Source organism: Heptranchias perlo, chromosome 24 (assembly GCF_035084215.1).
Source record: "Heptranchias perlo isolate sHepPer1 chromosome 24, sHepPer1.hap1, whole genome shotgun sequence".
In the NCBI taxonomy this organism is placed as follows: Eukaryota; Metazoa; Chordata; class Chondrichthyes; order Hexanchiformes; family Hexanchidae; genus Heptranchias; species Heptranchias perlo.
In genome coordinates this window covers 10,565,459-10,586,261 of record NC_090348.1, presented here as the reverse complement: position 1 = coordinate 10,586,261, position 20,803 = coordinate 10,565,459, and the positions used below count along the sequence as shown (strand labels likewise).

General features: G+C 41.6%; 1 protein-coding gene across 6 annotated transcripts in view; it reads left to right on the top strand.

The window, feature by feature from the left end:
- Positions 1 to 20,803, top strand: part of plekha5 (pleckstrin homology domain containing, family A member 5) — a 268,257-nt gene that overhangs the window by 113,033 nt on the left and 134,421 nt on the right. Inside the window, exon 1 of one of the 6 annotated variants that reach the window (XM_068004744.1) lies at positions 4,284 to 4,372. The exons of the other annotated variants lie outside the window; for them this stretch is intronic. The gene's annotated coding sequence lies outside the window, so the exon portion shown is untranslated. Of the gene's footprint in view, positions 1 to 4,283; positions 4,373 to 20,803 lie in introns of those variants that run through there. 6 annotated transcript variants of the gene reach the window in all.

Genomic DNA, 20,803 nt, shown 5'->3' with positions numbered 1-20,803 from the left:
AGAGCACCTCGCACCTGATGACCAGGTTCTTGCCCACGATCAAGAGGGATCGTCAATCCCACAGTCCCAATTTCTGCTTCAGTTCAGCAATACGCTCCTCGCAGTTCTTGGTGCCCACCCCAGCCCTCCCGAACCAGGTCCTCAGCACCTTCAGGTAATCTGACCTGACAGTGAAGGGGACAAAGGATTGATCGGTCCAGTTCCCAAAGAACATGGCCTCGCTCTTGCTGCGATTTCCTCTGGTCCCTGAGGCCAGTTCAAACTGGTCGCAGATGCTCATCAATCTGCGCATCGACAGCTGATCCGAGCAGAAGACGGGGATGTCGTCCATGTACAGGGAGGCCTTGATCTGAGTGCCTCCGCTGCCTGGGATCGTCACCCCTCTTATGCCCGCATCCCTTCTGATGGACTCGGCAAAGAGTTCGATGCAACACACTAACAAGACGGAGGAGAGAGGACAGCCCTGCCTGACTCCAGATTTGATCGGAAAGCTTTCCGACTCCCACCCATTGACTGAAACTGCGCGACTGATGTCTGTGTAGAGCAGTTGGATCCAATTGCGGATTCCCTCCCCAAACCCCATTTTGGAGAGCATGTCCATCGTGTACGTGTGTGATATTCCGTCAATGGCCTTCTCCTGGCTCAAGCTGATGAGGCAGGTATTCACCCCCTGTCCTGTACGTAGCCGATCATATCCCAGAATAGCGGCAGTCTATCAGAGATCTTCCTGCCGGGTACAGCGCAGGTCTGATCGGGGTGAATCACCACCTCCAGGGCTGACTTGACCCGATTGGCGATGACCTTGGACAGAATTTTGTAGTCCACGTTAAGTAGTGAGATGGGTCGCTAATTTTTGATTTCTTCCCTCTCCCCCTTCTGCTTGTAGATGAGGGAGATGATGCCTTTCCTCATGGAGTCTGACATGCTGCCTGCCAGAAGCATACCCCCGTACACTTCCAGCAGGTCTGGGCCTATCCAGTCCCACAGAGCTGAGCACAACTCCACCGGTAAACCATCGCTTCCGGGAGTTTACTAGTCTCGAAGGACCGGACAGCCTTTATTAGTTTGTCCAGAATTAGCGGGTGATCCAGACGCTCCCGCTTGCTGTCGTCTAAAATCTCCGTGATAGACGACAAGAAGTACTGGGAGGCTGCGCTGTCTGTGGGCTTCGCGTCGTACAGTCCGGCATAAAAGGATTTGCAGATCCTCAGTATGTCGGGCTGCGAGGATGTGACCGAGCAGTCCTCTTCCTTCAGGCTGCTGATCACACAGAGCGCTCTCTGTGCACCTTTTGGAAGAAGGAACGCGAGCAAATCTCATCCTGCTCCACGGAGCGGACTCTGGACCGGAAGATGATCTTGGATGAGATGGGCCTGTGACATTTAGGTTGAGTTGAAATTTGTGGAAAGTTGATGCAACGAGGTCAGCTAGAAGAGCATTGTAGCAGTTCAGCCTTCAGGTGTTGAAGACATGGACTTGTGTTTCAGTGGCTGAAGGAAAGAAGTGGGATGGATATAGGCCATGTTGCAGAGGTGGAAGAAAGCAAAAGAAGCTGAGCTCAGTATCAAGCAGTACACTAAAGTTCTGCACTTTCTGATTCAGCTTGAGATGGTAGCTGGAAAGGTTGATGGAATTGTGGCCAGACATCAGAGATGCTGATGGATGCCAAAGAGGATGGCCTCAGTTTATGTAAACGTTTAGCTAGAGGCAGAAGTTTTGACTCCCCCAGATCTTAGAATCAGACAAGCAGTTTGAGCATGTGGCAGCAATCTTTCAGCCTATAGGGGAAATCAGTGAGGTAAAGGTGGATGTTATCAGCATATATGTGGATACTAACCCTATGCTTTCAGATAACGTCGTCAAGAGGTACCTTGCGCATAGTGAAGAGAAAAATGGACAGCTTGGTAGCATGCACGCAGAGGAGGAAAAGGTGGTGACAGCAATGTATGCCTATGTTGAGTCAAGTAAGTCAGCTAGGAGGTAGAATGTAGAGGAGAAATGTTGGGGGAGAATGCCGTGATCGGCTATTTTGCAAGTGGCAGAGATGTTGAGAAGAGATTTGGAACTATGATGACAGTCACTCAAATGTCATTTATGACTTTGACCTGTGCACTCTTGGTACTGTGAGCAAGGCAGATGCCGGATTGAAGGCACTCGAATTCAGAGAGTGAAAGAGGTCAGAATGCAGTTGCAAGACAAGTTCGTGGAGACTAAAGGAAGATTTTAAATAAGTGAAGCTTACCTCGAGCTCTGCAGATGGTGTAGTGAGAAAGACTGCTTGTTTGGAATCTGATTCCAAGACACAGCTAAAAGGAACTTATAGTCTAATGGGAATTTGGTTAGCTCTGGATGACATTGTGGTGGTCTCAGAATCAAATCAGTGCGAGACCCATTCAAAACTGGCTCTGTAGATGTCTCTCCCTTTTTTAAGCTGGTGCAACAGCACTCATGATTGCTCATCCCAAGGCATCAATACTGTAGGAGCCTACGTGGCTCTGTTGTGTGGTACAAGAAAGCCTCAAAGTTCCCAGGGTTGACTGGTGTATTGGCCTCTATTTATGCTAGCTTTAAACAGAATCCTTTTAGGATGCCGGGAGCATATGGACACTATTGGACAATCCGAATAACAACCAGGAAAGTAAGTTCTTAGTTATGCGTGTTCTTGCTGTCCCTCTTGCTATGCTGATTCGGGACGGTCAATACTACCAATTTCACTCCATTGTAAATTTGCTTCAAAGATACTTTGAAGGCTCTGACTACCTGCACAGTTGGGTGTAAAAGATCTCATGGTATTACTAGAAGAAAAGCGGGGAGTATTCCCAGTGTCCTCACCAATATTTGTCTTTCGGCCTACACCAGGAAAACACATTAATGCATCAAATTTGCTGTCTGTGGGATCTTTCTGTGCACAAATTAGTTGCACTTGTTTCCACACACATCTGCACTTCAAAAATAATTCATAAGCTGGGAAGCACTTTGGGATGTTCTGAGGATGTGATCTGGTGTTGAATAAATGTGGTTTTCTTCCTTTCTTTCCTTTCTTTATTTGCACTTCATTTTGGCCCACCTTCAAAATTAGGTGTTCACTGGAATCTCCGTTTATTAAAATTTAGAAAGAATTTTCTTGGAATTTAAACGGAAACTAGTAAGCAACATTGTATTCTATTCTGTGACTGACATGAATATCTTCCAGAAGTCATTTTCGAACTATGAAATTTTATAGAGAGCTTTAGTCATTTCTGCGGGGAAGTATTTTTCTTGTGATTACTACTCGACACACATTTTCAATAGTTCAATTCAACTGTAAAATATTACGTACACTAATGAACAAGCTTACATAATTTATTAGTTTTGTGATTATTTAAGTGCATTTTTGAAAGGTGCTATCCTGTACAATTTTGGCTTGCATAGAGAATAATGGATACCTGGGGGTGTTTAAAATGCAGTAATCCGAGAGGCTCCAATACCTTCATAAAGCAAGAGAGCAAAGCTTGAGCGGTTCATAACAGCCACCAAGGCATCATTAGCACCTTTTTAAAAACAACACAAAACTATTAAGATAATAAATAGCGTGGTTTGTAGGCACACTTATATTCCGTGCTTGATCAGCGGGGGGTGTCATGGTGGGTACTGAAGAATAGGATGTTCCTGTCGGGGTAATATTCCACTGAAAGATTGATTGCCTATGTTCGAGTACAGAGAGGAACACTGGATGGTAATGCAGTTACAGCTTCCCACTCTGACTTTGTTCCAAGATGGCAGGTCGGGACCACCAATGCTCCGTAAATGTTTTTTGCAGAGAAAGGAATGTGAATGTTTACAAAACTTACTCGGACTTTACAGCGTTGTAGAATTAGCAATGATTGCACTATAAATCTGTTCTGCCAGCACAACTGAAAAGGTTTGTGGACAGTATTTTATTGAGAACAGACTAGTATAATTTGTGTTGTATGTACAGGTCATTGTTTTATTTTAAACAATTTATAATCTGATAACTTGTGTATTGTGTAGCAAACAAATTACATATTTGCATGGCATCCGAAAGTAAAACACAGAGCTGTTCCACATAATGTGGTGTTGGAGTGACATCATGTGTGGTGTCGGGTTTCAATGCCTGCAAGAGGCTTGACAGCTGTGATGCTTTATTTCTCTGTCTTTGAGCAGCAGAGCGCTCACTGGGGAACCTCTTCAAAGAAACGGGATCCATTTCAGAACTTAGCAAATGCTATAGCTTGACTGATGTCTGGAGCTCAGCAAGAGGGTTGAATTACCTTGACGACTAAAGTCTGACTTTGTGCTGTGATTCTGTTTTTACCTCACTGCTTTAGTTGCTGGAATTGAGCAGCGTACCCTGGCAATTAATTAATACAATGTAAGTATGGTGATCACTTATTGTTACAGGAACATCACTCTCTTGTAGTTGCATGTGGTGTTTGCCTGACAATTTTCAATGCTCTGTTAACATTTGCTGACAATTTCATGTTATTACAGTTGTGGTTTTGGTAAGGGCCTTCTGTTAAATACAGATATTAAATTTACCGATTAAGTTTCTAAGATGAAAGCACAAATTATTCGTTAAACTGTAAGAAAAAGAAAAAATGTACTTGAAATCCGTAAAGGGAAAAGAGGATTACTGGATTGTCTGCAGTCTAAAATGAGTTTTGGGTTTTGGTTGTCAGATGGAGAAACTTACTTGAATTTACATTAGGCATTGCAGGTTCCGATTATTGCCAACAGTAGGTTTTGTATTTGTGTGATTTGACGGTGATGGCTAGTTGCTACCTGGACTGGCATTACGAACAGAGGCAAATTAGAAATAAGCTTATTGTGTAGAAGATTCTCAGATACTGTACTGCGCAATACTAGTAATTCATATTTCTATCCCAAGATGTAGGATGGAGGAATTTAGAATTAGCCAAGATCTGCAAAACATTTATTTTTTATTTTGCAACTTGTAAACCTGAGATGCAGTTAGCTATCTGTGGTAATGTTTTACTCCTAGGTTCCTTTTATATTTTTGTTAGGTGGTGTGTCCTGTAATAGCCAGGTTAAATGCCTTCTAGGGTTAGTATAATTTCTAGTCACTCCATAAAACCATACTAAAGGAGGCTTTATAGTAAAATAATAGGCATTTATGTGTCTTGCAGTGTCTGAAAACACATTAAAATGGATGACTAACTCATTATTGTGATTCATTTAAAAGTTTTTTTTTCAAAAAAAATACTCATGTTAACTGTAATGCTTAGAAATGTGTGACAAACCCTTTAAAGCTGTAAAATGCTCTAACCGTGTGGGGTGGAAAAACAAAACCCTGAAGCTTCTCTATTGGTCTTTTCCATTCTACAGTTCTTTACAACAAAATCTGTTCAGCTCATTTGTGAAAACAGTTTAAATCCACTCAAAGAAAGATACTTGTTTTGCACTCTTGTGACCGTCGTGACTCACTCGCCACTGTGCTGAGTTCTCTGCTTGGGCTCTATTTTTGTTGTTGCAGAAGGTGACATTGCAAGCACGCATCTTGCTATAGAACACTCCTAATAGCCCTAGGGTTTTTCAATTTGAGAAGTATAATTTAAAAGAAAGCAATAACTTGTTTGTATTTCAAATAATTTAAGTTTTCTTAACTGTAGTAGGAGCAGAAACAAAACCAAGCTGGTTTCTAAAGTCTTTGTCTTATGCCACTCATTCACTAATCATTACATTGTCCTTATTTGTACATGCATAAGTGAGCAAAACTAGATCTGTACAGTTGAGCCACTTTGCTGTGACAAATTAGTGTTAACCATTTTAGCAGCAGCATCTGTAGGGACTTCTTTCTCTAATGGCTCAGCTATATTTAAGATTCAGCTCGTGCATTGATACTGAAATCCTCTAATATGTCAGTAATGGAGCAATTGAGATTTCAAGAGCAGCTTTGTTATAATATATAAATATTACAATGTACAAGTCTGTCTCCTGTGACAACGCACATGGGAATTTGAAGATACAGTTTGTTCCTTAATTGTCCCTATCATATTCATATTTGTGTTTCTCTCTATTAGGTTCTATTTCTCTTTCTCTTTCTCATCTTTGTGTTCTCTGAATACAGTTATAAAATCATAACTTCTCTGGTTTCCCCCTTTCCCTTCACTATAGATTATTTATTCTCTTGTAAACGTACCTGTTTTCTGTTGCTTCCACTCATTTGCCAACCATGTTCTGGCTGGAGCATGCTTAATTTAAAATCCATCTAGGATTAATAGAAAATTGATTCCAAAGTTTCTTAACCCCTCCCCCCTCCCCCAAGGAAAGTTGGGAGACTGTATCATTAGATCAACAGGTCAAACCATGTGCCTTTATTTTCCTCTTTCTCAGACTCTGAGAAGTGTTACATTGAGTAACATCGAAACTACAGCACAGAAACGGGCCACTCGACCACACCTGGAGTACTATGTACAGTTTTGGTCTCATTACCTGAGGGAGGGTATATTTGCCTCCCAGGAATCAATCCAGTGAACGAAGGTTCACTAGATTGATTCCTGGGATGAGAGGGTTATGAGGAGAGATTGAGTAGAATGGGCCTATATTCTCTGGAGTTTAGGAGAGGTGATCTCATTGAAATGTATAAAATTCTTAGAGGGCTTAACAGGGTAGATGCTGAGAGGTTATTTCCCCTGGCTGGAGTGTCTAGAACTAGGGGTCATAGTCTCAAGGTAAGGGGTCGGCCATTTAGGACAGATGAGGAAAATTTTCTTCACACAGAGGGTTGTGAATCTTTGGAATTCTGTATCTCAGAGGGCTGTGGATGGTCAGTTGAATATATTCAAGACTGAGATCGATAGATTTTTGTACACTAAGGGAATCGAGGGGTTTGGGGATAGGGCAGAGGTAGATGATCAGCCATGATCTTATTGAATGGCAGAGCAGGCTCGAGGGGCTGTATGGCCTACTCCTGCTTCTATTTCTTATGTTCTTCTGCTTCACACGATCTCTCCTCCCTCCCTACTTCATCTAACCCTATCAGGATACCCTTCTATTCCTTTCTCCCCCATGTGCTTATCTAGCTTCCCCTTAAAGGCATCTATGCTATTTGCCTCAACTGCTCCTTGTGGTAGTGCGTTCCATATTCTTACCACTCTTTGGGTAAAGAAGTTTCTCCCGAAATCCAGGAGTGGAGCATGGAGGATGATAGATCTGTATCCCTGAAAGGAAGACACACTGGTACAAGTTTCCCTCTATTGTGTAGTTCCATGAGCACTAGCAATCCACCAGTACCTTGTTCAAATGGCCAGTCTTTATATGATACCAGATGGTGATTGCTGCCAAACAATTTGACACGGTGGTGCTGGTGGAAACAATGACCTAGCCAGTCCAATATCATATGACACCCATGTTGTTCAACCAGGGTCACTGGAAACCCTGTAGCTGGAGGGAGACTAGAATGGCCGCATCCAGCAGGTAAGTGCCTTTACAGCCCTGCTTGTGGGCCAGGAGGAACAGGAGTGATACCCCCCAGCCCACCAAGCAAACCTGCTGCAATTAGCTAGCCCCCACCTTCTGCTTTTCTGGGAGCAAGGTGTGACGAGCTGCCAGTCTGGTCCCATGGTATCTCTTGGGCACTCTTGCTGAAATTAATTCTTCATTCTCAGCCTCTAGTCTGGATTTGATTGGATTGGGCTATAAACTACAATTTTTCAAAATTACAGCCTAAGGGAGAGATTTTGAAAGACTATGAAGTGCCTGGTTTATCTTTTTTTGAAAAGCAGGACCAAGAGTGGAAGAAGAAACTAATGGAGGGATACTTGTTAGAATAAACTAGTGTTTGGTCCAATTAAGAGCCGCTACTTTGTAGTTTTATTCAACCTTCGTGTATTATCTTAACATGTATTTTTAAAATGCACCTCTGTTCTGGTTTTAGAACCATGTACTCCTAGTTCATGTATCATATTAATGCAGGTTCTATTCTCACAGTATCATCTCAACCACCTACCCTTAGAATATTCTACAGCAGAATGCACAGTGTATCCATGCAATTTCCAGATATTCAACACTGGTCTCTTGGGGCTAATACTGATGAACTGTTGTTGTAGAGTACTTTCTCAGTAAGATAAAAGGTTGCAATCTCCATTCCTATCACTGTTGTAACAATATGTTAGACCTGCAGTCAAGTACTGGAGATGAAAATTCCTATGTTTAACTTTTGTTACCAGTTAAAACTTTAATTGTCACAGTATGTTGATTGAAACTAACTGGCAACTTGATAAAGACCAGTAAATAGAGTAATGAGTAGGTGATGCTGGCAGTGTGATTTGAATATATTCTGACACTGACTCCCACATAATTCTGACACTGACTCATGCTCACTGTACTGTGCTCCCACTCACACAAAGCTGTTTTTTCAGGCTTTTCAAAATCTGACAGTGAGTACACGGTAAAGAAATTTTTTAGTTAATAGTGAACAAACAATAGTTTTTAAAGTAGGGCAGTGATTTCACAGTCCTTTGATATTCAGTATCTTTGATGATTAATGGCTCATCTGTGGTTGTTTTCAGGAAACATTATGAAAAGGGCCTTTTTCCTTTTCTGATAAAGGAAGCTGAATTGTCTTCTCATGGCTGTATACTTTGGCTTAACCAGGATTTCTTAATAAAGCTTTTGCTGGAATTTTCCAGAAGGACTCAATTTTCAACATCCTGAGTTTTTTTTTGTGGCCTATTAAATACATAAAGCAACGTCCAAGTCGTTGGTGTAGTCCTGATTCCAAATGACATTGATGAAGGTTGTGCTTCTAAAAGAGAATTGTAAACAATTTTACAACACCAAGTTATAGTCCAACAAATTTATTTTAAATTCCGCAAGCTTTCGGAGGCTTCCTCCTTCGTCAGGTGAACGGTGTGGGGGCCTGAGCATCAAACAATGAATGGCTTAGTTATTATAATTAAATTAGTACCCCTGTTTTTACCAGTGGAACAAGTATATACACAGAATAATGTGTTGAAGAGCTCATCACTCTTGGTGGTTGTGCCATTGTACTGTGGGCAATGCAGAAGCTGCAGCCATAATGTATGACACACATCTCACCATATTCTCTAAACATATTCCCTTGGTTTGGTCAAATTGACATGACAAAAATACTAAGCTATTCAGGTGGAGCAAGGTTATAACGGTCATTTGACACTGCTATGGTTTACAAACTGAATCTTTGATGCGTTATCCCACCCGTTCTGGTTTTCAGAGTTTTCCTAGGGGGTGGTAGGGATTAGCAGGAGGACGGGCATGATGAAATAGGAGAATGTTTTAAAATAGCTGCAATAAAAGCTGTCTTCCATTGCAAAACAGAGGCTGAGACAAGTAGGGTAATTTTATCCTAAAACTACCCAGTGGAAAACTGATGGGATTGGATCGGCCCATTTTACATGCCACCAGATTTTAATTTCCATTGACTTCAATTGAAAGTAAAATCAGGTGGGGTGTAAAACTTGCAGCTGATCTGATCCTATTAGTTTCTCGTATGGTGTGTTAGGTTCAAATCACCCCCAATATGTCTGTGGAGCCAGGTCAGATTGATTGAACTAGAAATCTGTCAAAATACAGGGACATCGTTCTAAGTTGTAATTAAATTATGCATGGTCAAAAGATTATCATGTATGGGACCTGGACAGTGTGTGCAATATCCCTTGCCACTGTATCTTTGATCATGGATGATATCTCACTCTGTCCTCAGGATACTTTGGATTGAAATAAGCGTGAGAATTCTCTGATGTCTTTCATTCTGGCTGGAGATCCAAACTTCATGGATGTCCTGGAAATTAACATCAATTGCGCACATACAACATCAATATCATGAAGTTCTACAGAAGACTGATTTCTATTTTTAAGTATTGTACTCTAAGTACCGTTCTGGTCAGGCTTACATGTGACTCCAGTCCAACACTGCACGGTTAACTCTTCGTAAAAGCAATCCCTACTCAAGAACCTCTCGGGAACAATGGATGGCAATAAATATGCTTCTTACCCACATACCAAGAACAATTTATTTCTAGAATGAAAGTCTCTGTTTAGAAGTAGATTAATCATTTATCCTGCTTGTCCAAGTTTTTGTTCTTTTTCAGGTTTCTCTTGAAACGAATGTATTGGTAATGGTTACTGATCCCCCAGAAGGTATCATTCTAGGCATTCCTTTTTCGGACAAACATGCCAAAGAAAAGAAATTCTATGCTGCTTGGTTGCTGTTAATGCTCCTTAGGTTGCAATATGGTGAGAAAAAAAGTGGGCAAAACAAACCAGAAAATTGGTATACAGAGGGACAATGAGTGTATGCCCCAGGTTGGCCGTGATCATAAATAGTCGTCGTCACTGGCCCATGCAATATGTTGCCTGTCTCAAAAACAAACTAAGCTAAGTTAGCATATCTGCAGTTAGCATCTGGCAAAAGCTTAAAGTACTGCACAAAAAGTACTAGTCTACCCACTGTCATTGCTGTTCATGATCGTTGTGTAAAATGTTAGTCGCCAAATTTGTCTCAGGTTTAAGAAACATGGTGCCAAGAACTTGATGATTCCAGTTAATGTGGGGAGAATCGCTTGGTGTTGAGTGCTCAATAGCACCAACCAAAAGATTGCCAGCACTGCCTGGCATGAGTTGGTAAGATCTCTATCTAAATCAAGTGCAGATTACACCTGATCCTTCCAAAGAACATGCGTCAAACAGAGTATTTATCTTGGAGATCCTGCCACTACCTGGGATGATAATACTGCGCAGCCCCAGTGACACTGCACTGGGTGCTCTTAAGATTGTATTATTTCAGGGACAGGAAAAACAAAACATTATCTCCATGAGGGATATATGCCTCCCAAATCAGAACCTAAGAAAGTATCACGCAGTGAGACTGCCTTTGTATTTTTGAAGAAGAGGGTGGGGGGTGTCTGCGGTGATAATTAAATCACATCTGCTTGCAAGAAGATGGTTTCTACTAGCACCATTTTTGCAGGGAGTTCCTCCCTCTCAGACATCTACAAACTCCCTACAGAGCCCACCCTTCCCATCCAGTGACGACTGCCCAGACCTCAGCGCTGGATCTTGCATAGCGGTGACAGGAGGACAATATACTTCAGGTCAATTCCTTGCGATTGTGTTCCCCACAGTAAATAGTAGTAACTGACAATAGGATACCCATCTGCAGCAAAGCTAGGCTCAGGACAAGGGGACAATTAAACCTATGAATCAGTTGGAACTAAGAACAGTAAGGTTAGCTATGGAGCACTTGCAAGCCATAGTATAGGTCAAGCCAGTATATTTATAGTCCTACGCAATTGGGGGAGGGGGACCTTGCTCTTTTTTTGTCAAGATTTGAGCCTTTGACTACCCTGGTGTTTGTGGTACAGCATCATTCTCTTGGCACAGCATTTATCTGGGGCACAACATAGTGGGAAATGCTCTGTCAGCTTACAGTTGACCCTCAAGAGTGGCTGATCCACTTGAAAGTCATTTGAGGACAGCCTTGGAGATGTGCCTGTTTGCCCTTCTGAATAACCGTCAACTCCAGTATTTTTGCTTGAGGATAAAGGTTGTGGCACCACAAAGGCTTGCGGAGCCTTGATTCTTGGACATCATGGCAGTGAGAAGGGGTATCCATTGTCCTTTCACAAATCTGGGGTGGGGTAAAAATATCATACATGGACCAGGGATATTCTGATTGATATGGTTATTGAAGGATGACTACTGGTAGATTAGAGTCTTGTCTAGCTCCTGATGGATACCTTGAATAGTCCTCACAGACATGAACTAGTGGAACTTGCAATACAAAATGGGAAAAGTTTGTCCATTGGTTTCATCTAATTCCTATCATATGATATCCTGCAAATTTTGAATGATTTCCAACATCTGTTTGACGTTAGTTTAAACCTAGTTCTAATCAGGTTCATGTTGCAGTTAATTCAGGAATTTATGGCCCATTTATGTTTGGGTCATTGGGTCCTATGTGGAAATTGTTTGTAATTAGTCCTTCCCTAGTTCTCAATTGAGACCTTAATTTAGTTCTTCACTTGTAAACAAACCCACCTTTTAGTCCTTTTCAAATGTAAGAATTTGTTTCTTAAATAGAAAACTGTTGGTTTTGGCTTTCAGTTGGTGAACTATAAGTTTTTATTGTAGATTAGCCATAATTAATTTTCCGTTCTGGTAATTGGTAGTTCCCCAGTATCCTACTTTGATATGTGGAAGATGTGAAATGCGGAAGATGTGAAATGCAGAAACAAGATTACCTACCTGGTACATTGGTCTTTCCTGCCATCATCCACATACTAGTTCCGTTCCCATTAAGATTCATCAATATTCCACAGACTGACCAGGCCACCACTTCCCCAAAAGCTACCTGAAGTCACACTCCCCTTCAAAGTTATTTCCATCCCCCTTCAATTTTCTTCATTGAAACAAAAAATGATGCAGTATCTTAATTGAACTTTTTTCCAAATGAAAATGGACATGGCCTCATTAGACCTTGACATCTCTATGGAGTAAAGTTGTTGCTCTTTGTTTAAATTTCTCATGACACTTTGAAATCTTTCCACAACTTTCTCGTTGAATATGTTTCATGGCGAATTTCACCGGCTTTTAGACTACTTTGAAGTAACGAGGAAAGATTTGTTTTGCGAGCGGTGGTAGGTTTCAAATTTAATGTTTAAATAAAGAGACTCAAATCAATCAACCTGATGTGATCGAACAGAAGGAATTGGATCTCCTGTTCAGTTTTTGTTTCCAAAAGTTACATAGTATAAAATGTGACAAGCAGACTTTTCAAAGTTTTTGTGCGAAGTAATTTGCCCTTTTATTGATCGGGTGCACATTGCTTTGGGCAATTGGAAACTAGAAATGTTTAAAATTCAATATGACCTTCACTGAAGTTTTTCTGACAACATAGGAACTACAAGTCTGTACCAAATTTAGTTTTTCCAGGAAATAATCATGAAGGTATATGGCCAGTGTTTTTACTTGACTTATGAGAAATTCCTTCAAAAAATATGCAGAAGTGTTATAGTAATTACATGAAATACTTTGCATTGTGTATTTGAAACCTCACTTCTTTGTTGAAGGAACTGTTAATTAGTACAAAATACATGCAGCAGATGTTTTGCCTTGAGCTCTTGTAGTTGACTTTTTTATATTTAGGAGGCATTTAAAATGCATTGGGCCATTGTTCCAATCCTTTGTAATATTCATGACTATGCAAACTCTTACACAGTCCTAATAGGTCTCCCGTGGCATTGCTTACAGGCAGTCCAGAGCCTTGAGCACAGTTTCTGATGATAACTGCTTTGGATAGGATTCTATATTAAATACAGTAAAATGTCTTGTGTCTAGCACACATCTGTCCAATGTCTAGTGGAGCACTTTAGATGTCACACTTCGTTACAGATGTAAAGTTTGCCTTGCACTTGACTGGTTCAAATGTCATATTCATAAAACGGCAACAAATCAGAACTGACGTGTCTTTTCAGAAAAAAGCATTTAAAAAGAGAAAGAAATAGTATTAAATAGAAGATGGTCACTAATAAATGCAATAAGGAATTCAGGAGGAACTTCTTTACCCAGAGAGTGATTAGAATGTGGAACCTGCTACCACATGGAGTCGTTGAGGTGAATAGCATAGATGTATTTAAGGGGAAGCTAGATAAGTACATGAGGGAGAAAGGAATAGAAGGATATGCTGATAGAGTGGGCAGAATGGTCTGTTTCTGTGCTGTAAATTCTATGTAATGCTATGTTTAAAAAAAAAAGCCCTATTCCTCGTGTAAGGTTATTTTCAGAAAAGGCTTAGCGACCTCTTTACCCTCCATGCTAGCTTGATGTCCGGCATCTTGGACCTCAAGCATGTAAAAATGAAAGCTCTAAATCTAACATTTAACTTTAGATCAGATTGGAAATAGGTTTAATACATTACCTCTGTTATAATCCAAGACACGACGACTATTATGTCAGAGTAGGCTGGGTTGCTGGGGCCTGGGGAACAAGAGCAGTTGGGAAATTTTTGAAATAAGTTTTGAAAAAATGTGGGTCTCGGGGGCATGAAGGAAGTGAGTCCGCAGGTGACAGGCAGATCTTTGGACAGCCACCGTTGTTGTTTTTCAACAGAAATGAAATTCTGACAATACAGTAAGTTACTTGGTGAGCAGTGACTAATGAGATTACCAGGAGCAATGACAGTAGACTGTGTCATTACACGTTTGTCAGGGAGCAATTTAGTTGCTAGAAAAGGACACTACGCAACCGATCAATCAAGTTGCGCTTGAAAACTGGTGAATATTTTAAGTAGTGCAGGAAGAACAGCTTTTTTTTAAAATGCTGACTTGGGTGGTGCAATGGGTTGGAACACAGCATTTTCACCTCTGGAGCTTGGATTTGAATTCAGTGCAACATGCGTCCGTACCTCACTGTCACCTCCGCTTAATTCCTCATCTATGCCATGGTCACATCGAAGCACAATTTTTTCAGCCCGCACCCCCCCCACCCCCCTGCCCCGCCCCATCCCTTACATAAACTCCATCTCATCCAGAATTGTTGTCTTCACCCCGTACTGCACTAAGTCCTGCTCCTTTGTCACCCTTATCCTTGTTGATCTCCACAGCTTTCCTGTCGCTTACCACATATACTTCAGAATTTTTGTCCTCTGCTATGAATTGTCCCATGACCTTGCTTTATTCTATCTCATCTCTCTCAATGCTAGGTCCCAACACACACCCTCTGCTCATCAAGTGCTGTGCATCCCCCCCCCCCTCCCAGCCTCCACCCCCTTAACCATCTGGGAATTCTCTTCCTGAATTCTTCCATCTTGCTACATCTCTTCCCACTTTCAAAAGCCTTCTTAAAGCTCTCTGACAATTCCTTCAGCAGCCACCTCATATTTTCTCTGACTACTCCTGCCTGGTTCTGAGTCCCACCCGCGAAGATGTTTTCAGTATTTATATAAGGTGCTATGTAACTGCAGTTGTTGCATTTAATCTCCCCTTTCTGTTCTGGCTGTAAGGGTTACTAGTTTGGCAATCTAAACCCAGTTCCTCGAGACATGTGTCCACATCAAAAAACTGCTCTTAATTTGGCACAAAGTTGGTATTCTCGCACAGGAAATAGCTGGTTTGTGAATTGGAAAGATCCACCAGGGGTACTTTACTGGGATTGGGGCATTGTATTAGGGCAGAATAAAGGGAGCTTTTCTCTGCAGTTGGCTGTGCTGTATACAACCTTTACAATGCTTGATGTTGACAATGGGTGACTAAATTGCATAACATTTTCTGTTCGCTCACACTCATTAATCATCAAAAGGATAAACAGTGAAAGATTGTTTCCATTGGTTGACAAAAATGGACAAAGAAGGAGATATCGCTCCTTTGGAAATCAAAAAACGAAAAGAATGGAGGAAATGTTAGGACTTCTGAGTTTGCTAAAGCTTTGCATCAGTAATGTCTAAGTGCAAGATGCTTTTCTGTCATTAGTCAACTAACTTAATGGGCCCCCTGTGACAAAAATGGGAATTTTAATGTATTTGTTTTTTTTAATGATTTTAAACAGAGTAATTCTGGAATGCCCTAATGAAATTTTCTTTGTTTTGGGGACGCAGTTAATCTGGATATCAAATCAACATGTGTGGCTGCAATGCAGATTGCTTGCATCAATTTATTCAGCATGGATTTTAGATCGATGTATTTTTGTTGTTTCATAATCCTATCTGATGACCAAACTTTAGCCCATTGTTTGTTTCCATTGAATCTATTTTTATGTGCATTCAACAGGGTAATAGCAGCCTAAAAATGCAGCTGTTAACTGTTGCATGTTAAACCAGTCTAGTTGAAAAGTGTGAAAGCCACTGATAGACATGATTGCTAGGCTACCAGTCCATTGTTTACTGAGGTGTTAATCTGTTCAGATTCTATTTGTTTAAAAGATGCTTTTAAACAAATAGAATCTGAGTTCATCACATAAAATTCAGGCCTTGCAGCCATTCCTCCGTTTTTTTATTCTTCGTGCTGTTATGGATGGGATTAGATAGATCTCTGCAAGTGGTGTTTATGCATACACCACCAGAAAGAGTCTTATCAGGAGTTTGCGGAGAGAAGCTAGAGGAACTTTAATGTTCAATCAAGGTGTATAGAATCAAAATTGCTGATTATGCTGCATCGTACTTTGCTGAAATATTTTTTGCTTTTGTGTATAAATCTGAAGCAGCAGTTTAGCCTATATGAAATGATCTGATGGTGTAATTATTTTCTGTTGAAAAAGTAGACAGGAGATATAATGGGCATGCAATTGGGGTTAGTTGTTAGACCTGTAAAATACCAACTGAAATATGGAAGAGAAAGATCGGAACATATGAAGGAACATAAGAACAGGAGTCGGCCATTCAGCACCTCGTGCATGTTCCGCCATTCAATTAGATCATGGTTGATCTGTTTTTTTAACTCCATCTACCCACTTTTACTCCATATCCCTTAATACCCTTACCTAATAAAGATCTATTTGTTTGAGTTTTGAATTTTTCAGTTGACCATTGAATTGACCAAAAGATGTGGGTTTCAGTTTGTAGCAGACCCTTGTTTATGGAGACTTATTATCAAAAAGGGGGTTGGGCCAAACTATAATAGCCTCCTCTTATGGTTGTGGGCTTTTCCCTCTTTTAGTGTTTCCTCTATGCAGACTTTGCACCCTAATAACCAGAAGTTGTACCTTTTCTATAGTGTGCCCTCACAAACGTGTACTTGAGCGCTAACAATTACTTCATTTGACGTCATCTGGACTTCATGTAGTCTCGTGCTAATTCTCTTTGAAATGATCGATAAGACAACACAGCACTGTGGTTTACAGATAAAAGCAACTAATATCTTCATTAATAAATAAGTAGTAACATGAAATGCAATAATTGTAAGAGGGAATGTAATGGATTATTTACACTTCATAGGAACAGATTCTTTTTGTGGTTCAAGAAGGCGGCTCACCACCACCTTCTCGAGGGCAATTAGGGATGGGCAATAAATGCCGGCCTCGCCAGCGACGCCCACATCCCATGAACGAATAAAAAAAAAATTTACTGGTTTGACAAATAGTGAAACAAGTTTAAGTTACACCCTTAGTTAATTCAGACTCTCTCCATCCTTTTCTGCTCAAGCCTAGTTTTCCCCCTCAAGCAGGGCTTGCTTGTCTCAGAATTTTAGTTGTGCTAAAACAGGCATTTGAAAGGAACTCCTGTACTGTTTGAAATGTCCTGCTTTTAACTCTTGGGTGTTGGTTCCAGACAAACTGAACAATGTTTCTTGCATATACACAACAATTAGATCAATGCCACAAATAAAATGGTGAATATCCTGAAAAATATAAACATTTCATGTGTCTGTGTCAAACATACAGGTTTTTACATTGGAATAAATTGTGTCTTTTTAATTAAATAAACCAATTCTGGAAAATAAATCATGGCAATTAACCAAATGCATCTTTTGATCAATGACACAAACTGATAATGTACATGAAAAAAGCATTTTAAACTTTGCTACATGGAGACTGCAAGTACTGTGACAGGATTTTACAATGTCCAGCTTACCACTTAGCATCTGTTCAATTAACTTTGAAGTTTTCTTTCAAAGTCCAGGCAACAATTGCTGGAACCCCAGAGCAGGAAGTCCAAAACTGAGAGGCTACACAGTTGGATACCTTTTGAGCGCAGAACATAGCTTGAGCGTCAGGCTGGACATTCCTATTTCTGTTGGAGCAAAATCCTGACGCTTTGGAGCAAAATAATTTTATTTTTGTGTTTTGTAAGCATGTCCTCGTGTGACTCCACTCATACGACAATTTTATACATGGCCGTAAATAACCAAAACTAATCTCCGTGTTTGTGTATGGCTATGGTCCTCTTCTCTCTTTTTCTCTCTATGCATAAATATCTGTTAGTACTTGTGGTGTTTTTTCTCTCTCTAATCCTTACAGGTGTTTTTTTTTCTGTCTATCACTGGTTCTATTTCTATCACTCTGGGGGCATTTTTTTTATTCGTTCATGGGATCTGGGCGTCGCTGGCGAGGCCGGCATTTATTGCCCATCTCTAATTGCCCTCGAGAAGGTGGTGGTGAGCCGCCTTGAACCGCTGCAGTCCGTGTGGTGACGGTTCTCCCACAGTGCTGTTAGGAAGGGAGTTCCAGGATTTTGACCCAGCGACGATGAAGGAACGCGATATATTTCCAAGTCGGGATGGTGTGTGACTTGGAGGGGAACGTGCAGTTGGTGGTGTTCCCATGTGCCTGCTGCTCTTGTCCTTCTAGGTGGTAGAGGTCGCGGGTTTGGGAGGTGCTGTCGAAGAAGCCTTGGCGAGTTGCTACAGTGCATCCTGTGGATGGTACACTGCAGCCACTGTGCGCCGGTGGTGAAGGGAGTGAATGTTTAGGGTGGTGGATGGGGTGTCAATCAAGCGGGCTGCTTTATCTTGGATGGTGTCAAGCTTCTTGAGTGTTGTTGGAGCTGCACTCATCCAGGCAAGTGGAGAGTATTCCATCACACTCCTGACTTGTGCCTTGTAGATGGTGGAAAGGCTTTGGGGAGTCAGGAGGTGAGTCACTCGCCGCAGAATACCCAGCCTCTGACCTGCTCTCGTAGCCACAATATTTATATGGCTGGTCCAGTTAAGTTTCTGGTCAATGGTGAACCCCCTCTGTGTCTCACTTTGCCACTTCCTCTCTCTGTCTGTGCTTTGCTCTCTCCGGATGTGCCTGTGTTTCTCCCTTGTCCCATTTCCCTATGTGTCTTAACTCTCTCTCTGTCTGAACATATTTATCTCCCAATGTATGGAAAGATCTTTCTGTGGCTGAAATCTTTGTGAGTCTGAACATACTCTTTCCCTGTATGTCTGAACTTCTCATAGTTTTGAGGAGAGACTTGGATTATTTTCACTGGAGGAGATTAAATATAGGTTTTTAAAATTATGAAGGATTTTGATTGGTCAACAGGAAAATATTATTTCTTGTGGTTGGAGTCAGTTATGAGGGGAGAGTGAGGAAAGCAGCTGGAGAAATTTCTTTATACAGAATTGTTGGAGCAAGGAATGCTTTGTCATGGTGATGCATACCATGCCAGCGGTGATTCCCATGCCCTCCACTTGTTGCATTCTCTTCACCCTTTCGTTTCTTGCTCTCTTCACATCTTGTTCCCTTCCTCTCTGTGCCCCTTCATCTTTGCTCCTTACCTCTTCTCACCAATCCCCTCTTTTTTTTCTCGCCTCTCTTTCTCGTTTCCTCCCCCTTTCTTCTTCCCCTTCCCCCCTCCCTCTCTTCATTGTTGCCCCTTTCCTCCCTAAGCATTTTCTCTTCCCTGTTCTTTCACTACCTACCAATCCACCCCTTGTATGGCCTTTTGCCACAGTACCCCTGGGCTCACTAGCTGTTCCTTGCTGGTGGGATATCGGCTGCTTACTCTTTGAAGTGCTCGTAGTCCTTTTATAATATGTTTGCTGAGTAAAATTTGCCTATGTTATAAGCTCAACGACCGCTTTTAAAAAGTAGGCCTCCAGTATCCCACCAGCGAGTCTGGGATAGGAGGAGAATGGAAACAGGCGAAAGTGCAATTCACACTTCATGGTCTAAAGTCAGTAAACTGGCAAAGGCAATCAGCTGGCTGGAAGTGGCCAGAGGCATACGGCAACAAGGAAGATGCTAAAGCACACAACGGCAGAAAACAGGAGGTCACTGCTTCAGTTGCTGCTGGCTTTAGGCTCTGTCACTGCTCCAACATGGATCTGTGCCTCCCCTACACTGCAGGCTGCTGCTAACTTTTGTGGCAGCACTGATTCTGGCAGGTTCAGTTCTGCAGGGCTTCAGGCTGGGGGGACGATATGCAGGGACTGTTCTCACAACAACCCCCAACCCCCAACCCCCATGCTTGAAGGTCCATGAAATTCAAACAGGCAGAACCAGTGCACTCGAGTCAAGAGCAGTCAACAGGAGCAATGCAAATTTCCATTTATAATTTGCGAGGAAAAAAAGTAATTTTATCGTCATTTAGAAAGACACAGGTTAATCAAGGATAGTCAACATGGATTTGTTAAGGGAAGGTCATGTCTGACTAAGTTGATTGAATTTTTTTGAGCAGGTAACAAGGAGGGTTGATGAGCGTAACATGTTTGATGTAGTGTACATGGATTTTAGCAAGACTTTTGACAAGGTCCCATATGGCAGACTGGTTAAAAAAGTAAAAGCCCATGGGATCCAAGGGAAAGTGGCTAGTTGGATCCAAAATTGGCTCAGTGGCAAGCAGCAAAGGGTAATGATCGGGTGTTTTTGCGACTGGAAGGCTGTTTCCAGTGGGATCCTGCAAGGCTCAGTACTAGGTCCCTTGCTTTTTGTGGTATATATTAAGGATTTGGACTTGAATGTGGGGGGCTCGATCGAGAAGTTTGCAGATGATACAAAAATGGCCGTTTGGTTGATAGGAGGAAAGCTGTGGACTGCAGGAAGATATCAATGGACTGGTCAGGTGGGCAGAAAAGTGTCAAATGGAATTCGGTCCAGAGAAGTGTGAGGTATTGCATTTGGGGAGGGCATACAAGGCAAGGGAGTACACAATAAATGGGAGGATACTGAGAGGTGTAGAGGGACAAAGGGACCTTGGAGTGTATGTCCACAGATCTCCAAAGGTAGCAGGACAGGTCGATAAGTTGGTTAAAAAGGCATATGGGATACTTTCCTTTATTAGCCAAGGCATAGAATATCAGAGCAGGGAGGTTATGCTAGAACTGTATAAAACATTGGTTAGATCACAGCTTGAGTACTGCGTACAGTTCTGGTCACCACATTA